General features: G+C 36.6%; 1 pseudogene; it reads right to left on the bottom strand.

The window, feature by feature from the left end:
• Window positions 1-571: 571 nt before the first annotated feature.
• On the bottom strand, window positions 572-1,925 carry LOC106992563 (transcriptional repressor protein YY1 pseudogene; annotated as a pseudogene).
• Window positions 1,926-6,251: the final 4,326 nt, after the last annotated feature.

Below are 6,251 nucleotides of genomic sequence, written 5' to 3'. Positions count from 1 at the left end.
AAACTCCATGCATACTAAAAGAGCTAAAATTTGAGAGTGACAATACGAAGTGCTAGAGCAGAGAAACAGTAAACTAGAGCTCTCCTATGCTTCTGTAGACAATGTAAAACATACAATCACTTTGGGAAATGGTTTACTATTTTCTTAGAAAGTTAAACATATACTTTCTACATGAGCCAGTAATACTACCCCTAAGAATTTGCTCTGGAGAAATGAAAACTTATGTTCACACAAAGATGTATATATAAATATTTATAGCAACTTTATTCATAACAGTCCCAAACTGGGGACAACTCAAATACCCATCAAGTAGTGAATGGCAAAACAAAACTAGTAAAATAAATAAATAAATACCTATGGATAAATACAATAGTATAGCTGTATTTCAAAAGCATTCTGTACAGTAAACAAAACTTGATACAAGGGTACATACTATATAATTATTTTTAGTATTAAAATAGCTATGCATCGCTTTAATAACAAATCATTGTAACTGAGTTCAAAATAAAGGAAAGGAGTTGCTTTATTTAGCTTCCAATTTCTGGGAGACTCAAAAATTGTAAGTGTTCTGGACAATAAAAGCAAATAAGACTGTGCTTACAGATCTTGTTCTGCCATATTCTTTCTTTAGGATGGCTATTTTATTTTGCCCTTTTTGTTACATGGAATGTACACATCAGGTTTTAAAGGTACACCACTTCTGTAACTGAGCATCACTTTCAGTAACTAAACAGGCAAAGAAATTACACTGAACATCAGCATCTGGCAGTATTTTTTGGGAAAAACGTGACTAAAATGAACACTGTTAAATCACATCTAATATTTGATACTACATGACTCCATACAGATATATGATACAATTATACAAAATGTATTAACATCAAAGAATATAACAAAAATTCAGATAGCAAACAAATCCTATCTTTTTTTACAGGAAAATATTTTTGAAGCATGCATGTAACTGCCCATTCTTTTAAAGAAAATCTACTGCAAGCAAAATTATCAACCTCCAGAAAAATCACACATAGCATTACTAAGCATATCTTCAAAAAGTGTACAATATGCACACTTGGAAAATACAAAATTAAAAAAATTATAAGCAACAAGTGAGTTTCATACTTGCAAGAATGTAAAAAGAAGTCCCATTTTTAGCACTGTTGTATAAAGAATTGTCTTTTGCATCTAAGAGTTGTCCTCCTTTACAAAAACACACTTTACAAAAACACCATGTTTTTGAAACAAGATTAGAGAGCAAGATAAAGCATCTTTTAAAGCCATTTTAGAATTTATGTGTGTGAAAATTGAAGTCCAGTGAAAAGCATTTCCCACGGTCTTCAAATGTGCACCGAAACAGCTTCTCTCCAGTGTGAACCAGTTGGTGTGGTTTTAGCTTTGAGCTCTCAACAAAAGCTCTTCTACATTCTGTGCAGAAGTGGACTCCATGACAGTGGGTGTGCAGAAGTTTTCTCATGGCAGTTATCCTTGAACATCTTTGTGCAGCCTTGGCGAAGGCCAGCAATTGTTCATGGAGCATCATCTTTTAAATTTTTCTTGGCTTCATTCTGGCGAATTCTGCAGTTGTTTGGGATCTGAGAAGTCAATACCAGGTATTCCTCCAGGAGGAAGTTTCTTTCCTGTCATATACTCTGAATAATCAGAAGGTGAGTTCTCTCCAGTGAACTGTTTCTCAACCACTATTTTATGATTAATATCTTTTTGTTTTCATCTGAGTACCACATGGTGACAGAGAACTCACCCTCCAGGTTCCTGATTTGCACTCACTTCTGTCCTCACTTCTTGTTGCCCAAGATGGTGCCACATCCACCCTTGCCAGCCTCCACCATGGTGACCAGGGCCTGCTCGAGGTAGTGGTGGTGGTCGCCGCTGGCCAGCTCTGGCACCAGGATGAGTATCTGGTTCCCCATCCAATTCGTTACCACCCACCACCTCCTGGCATGCCTGCACCAGGATCACATCCTGGTCGTGGTGCACCTGGGTGAGGTTGTCGTGAGGAATGGCCACAGCAGATCCTGGCCAAATGGTGTGGGGGTGGGTGGTGGTGGTGGTGGTGGTGGTGGTGGCTGGCCTGCCTATGGCCACCCCTGCCACTATCTTCATTGTCATTGTCCTCCTCCTCGCCCGCCATCATGGTCTCAATAGTCTTCACCAGGATGGTGTCCACCTTGATCTAGTGCAGCTCCAGGATCTCAGCCAGCATCTCCGAGCCATCTGTGCCCATGCAGAGGGCGTTGTCCAGTGGCCTGGGCTCCTCTGCTGTGGTGGCAGGCAAGGAGGTGGCCAACTGTGAGGAAGGAAGCTTAATTTTTATAAAGATCTAGAACAGGAAAAGTGAAGTTATGATAATAGTAATCAGACTGTCTCAGAACAGGGGATGTGGTAATTTCCTGCAAAGAGGGATGCAAGAGACATTTTGAGATGATGGAAGTACTGTATGTCTTGAATAGGGTGCTAATAATGTGGGTGTACACATTTGTCAAAAGTCATCTAGGGGTTCTCATATTCTGTGCATTTTACTGTGTATAAATTATACTTCAATAAAGTGATTAAAAATTTGAGATAATTAAATAGATCAAGCTATGAGTAGATATTCATCATACAAATAGGCCCCAGGTCAATTCCCCAGATGTGTATACTTAAATTCTTTGGACCTTTTGTCTGGGGTCCTTGTTTTTCTCCAATGCTTTGAAAAGGCAATTTCTCATTCTGAGAGTGAACTAGGGAAAAATGCTCTAATTGATTTGATCAGTAAACCCAAACCTTCCTCTATTTAAAGAGAAACCAATTTGAACATTCTGTAACTGCATGCAGATCCTGCCTTGCTTGAAGGGGTCTGCCTAGTAATGCCATAATACATAACTCTATTTCAAATGGGATTGAGGTTACTGAGGCAGAGCAGAAACATTTGCTATGCTTATTTGCATTAACCAATAGTTGGACTGGCCTTGGGGTTCAAAGCTATTTGTGGAAGGCTCTATGGTCTACTGAGTTGATGAAATGGCATGGCTTTCTGTATACATAGAGATAACTTTTTGATAACTGTGATCACTAACAAATGCTGCTACAGAGAGATTTAGACAAGCATAGTCCTGATTAGAAGGGATTTATAATCTAGCATGGATAATATTGGCATGGTTCAACATGTGGAGGATTTAAAACAGACAGAAAAAGATACTAACCAATACACAAAATGACATATTTTAATTCTCTATGTATCCAAATTCTGAGCCTTGTATGTGGGAGTCATTGGAAAACCCAAACAAAAAATTAACTAAAAAGATTTAATTTCATTACCCTTTTATTCTTGATTTGTATGTACCTAGTAAAGACAAAGTATTGAATCAAAAATGGAATTAATATCAGAAATTTAGAAGATATTCAACAAGGTATAATACAGTTGCAAAAAATGTTTTGGAAAAATTTCAACCCCTGGACATTGAACTATGACTTTACAAGTAACTGGCACCATTCCTCATCCTTTTGTCTATGTGTAGAGAGACCCCTCATTCTCATTGGGAATGTAGTGGAGGCCAACGTGTATGACTTTTTTGTTTTATGATGCACACCAGCATCATGGGAGTAGGTAAGGCATTGTGTCAAGCTCAGCTCAAAGAGGTCATCATCACAAAAGGTTACACACCTAATACATATCATTCACAAGTGCCCTCTGATTAGTTCTCCTCATGGTTCTCCCTAACTTTACACATATAAAGAGAAATGAGGAGCTGCTATCTTAAAATTTGGAGGAAGGATGCCCAGAAATAAAACCTTTATTCTCAGTTTGGAGTTGTTGGTCTTTGAATCTCATCTGCTCTCATCCTCTTCCTTCACTCTCTGCTAGCCACTGTGGCCCCTTGGAGTTCCTCAAACATTCCAAACAGGATCTCCATCTTCTCACCAGCTGGAATGGTCTTTCTCCAGATAGTCACAAGATTTGGTCCCTCACTTCTTCCATCTTTGTTCAAGTGTCATCTTAGGGAGATAGGCTCCAAATATCCTATTACAAATTGCACAACCAACCAGAATCTCCCTAGCTCCTTCCTGCTTGAATTTCTTTGTCTTTATCACCATCTCTCACCATCTCACTAACTGTAAACTCCATGAGTAGAGATGTTTGTTCTCCTTATTGCTGTTCCTCTAGCACCTAGAATTCAATCACTTTTATCATAGGCACTCTACAATTGCATATGGAGTGAGTTTTTCTACCAATGTGACCTGTCAATCTGAAGGTTTTTTTTATGACATTCATTCTCTTTCAGGGTGTTATTTTTGTTGTTGTTATTGTTTTGTTTTTGTTTTCACTTTTCTGGATGCCAATCTTTTTCTAATGTTTACCTGTATAGTCTGTCTTTTGTAAAGAAAAATAAAACACTCTGGAAGTCAACAAAGAAAAAAAATCTTAAATAAATAAACCATTCTTTCATCTAAACTTTGAAATATTTTCATTAAAAGGTACTTTTTCTTTAAAATCAATGCCCAGTTTTTGTACAGAAAGATTTGATGAGTAATTTTCAACTTGAGATGACCTCTTTACACTTCTACCATGTTTTCATAGATCAAGATAGTTTTGATGACAATATGTTCAATGCTGTTATTTCAATAAAAATAAATATTTATAGTCCTTATGCTTCAAAATACTGAAGTGTAACATTTGATCTTCACAGGTTTTATAATGAGAATGGTGTCTGCATGTATAATCCTTCTGTTCTCAAGCAATATATACACACATTTTGTTTCCATTATATTCTTTATCCTTTATTTTATTATTTAACTTTTGTGTTATCTTTTTATGTACTCTTTTAAGTATTTACATAATTCAGTACATTAGCTATCCTTGTTTTAAAATTATTTTTCCCTTTCTTCCTTTACTGATAACTTCTGTTTTTTGTAACTGTGGCTTTCCCATTCTTACTATTGTCTTTCCCAAATCTTGTCTAACACTCTACTTACCATATTTTTTAATTAAACAAATGTGGTGGTATGATCTTTCCCACCCATAGAAACTATATATATAGCTCATAGTATCATTCTTTGTCTCAGTTCTATTTCCTGAAGCTTAGTAAAAACGTTTTAATCCCTAAGTCTATCAACTTCTAACCTGCGAGTAAAAACCTTCAAGAACATTTCTTACATAATACTACCCTGCTTTCCCGTTTTAGATTATATCCTTTCCATCTCATCCTATTTTAATGTATAGGCTTATGCAAATGGATTTACTAAAAGGGTAGGATAATTTTTGGAAAGAAATATACAGTAAGAAAGAAATAATATATTTTCTCTGATAATTTAAACCCCCAAATGTAACTATTAATATAAAGAAACTTCTTACTGGCCATGCCTAGGTCTATTTCCTCTAGAGGTCAGTTTAGGAAGAATCTGTTGATGAATTTTGTCCCAATATTTTATAGGGTAGTAAGTGTCTTACCGAAACCTGGCCCAGTTCTCTGTTGTGTAAGTCAACTCAAAGGAACTATGTGCACAGCTGATCACAAACCAGATAAGACTATTGCATAAGTACTCCTGAGAGACTGAAGATCAGGTTTACCTTATTTAAACTTCCAGATCTTTGACATTTATTTTGGTACATTCAATACAAACTTATCGAGTGCCTGCTATTGGCCAGATACAGAGGTAGGCACTAAAAGTCCGATATGAATGAGAAGAGGCCCCTGTTCTCAAGAAGCTGATGATGTAGGACAGCACATGCTAACAAATGATTCCAATGTGGCCTGATATGTCCATTGGAAACCAGCACAGGAGGGATCAGGTCAGTCAGAGGCATAAGGGAGAAGTCATAGAACAATAAACTAAATTGAAAAAACAAAAAGAAAGGGGAGGTGTAAAAAAGAGAGTCAGCACTGGTAAATGCAGAGTTTCCCTTCTTATCTTCTTTTTCATTTTAATTATGTTTTACAGTGTTACTGAAAAACTTCTGTGCATGTGATAAAAAAAAAAGTAGTAAATCAAAAGTACAGAAGACTATATGGAGAAATGTAAATATCTCTCCTACCTTAGACTGCTAGTTCTTAGTCCTTCTCTATCTAGAAGCAAATTCTGCTACTGTTTTCATACACAAAGTTTCAGAAATAGTCTGTATACCTGTAAGTGTATTTGCTTAAAAATGAAGCAAACAGCATTAAAAGCATCACTTCTGGAAAAAGACTGCCTGAATGAGCATCCTAGTGCTATTGCTTACTACTTAGGTGACCTATTCAAGGAATGCAGCCTCTGTT

Source organism: Macaca mulatta, chromosome 12 (genome assembly GCF_049350105.2).
Source record: "Macaca mulatta isolate MMU2019108-1 chromosome 12, T2T-MMU8v2.0, whole genome shotgun sequence".
Classification (NCBI taxonomy): domain Eukaryota; kingdom Metazoa; phylum Chordata; class Mammalia; order Primates; family Cercopithecidae; genus Macaca; species Macaca mulatta.
The sequence above is the reverse complement of the archived record's forward strand: the minus strand, read 5'-3'. Positions and strand labels throughout refer to the sequence as shown.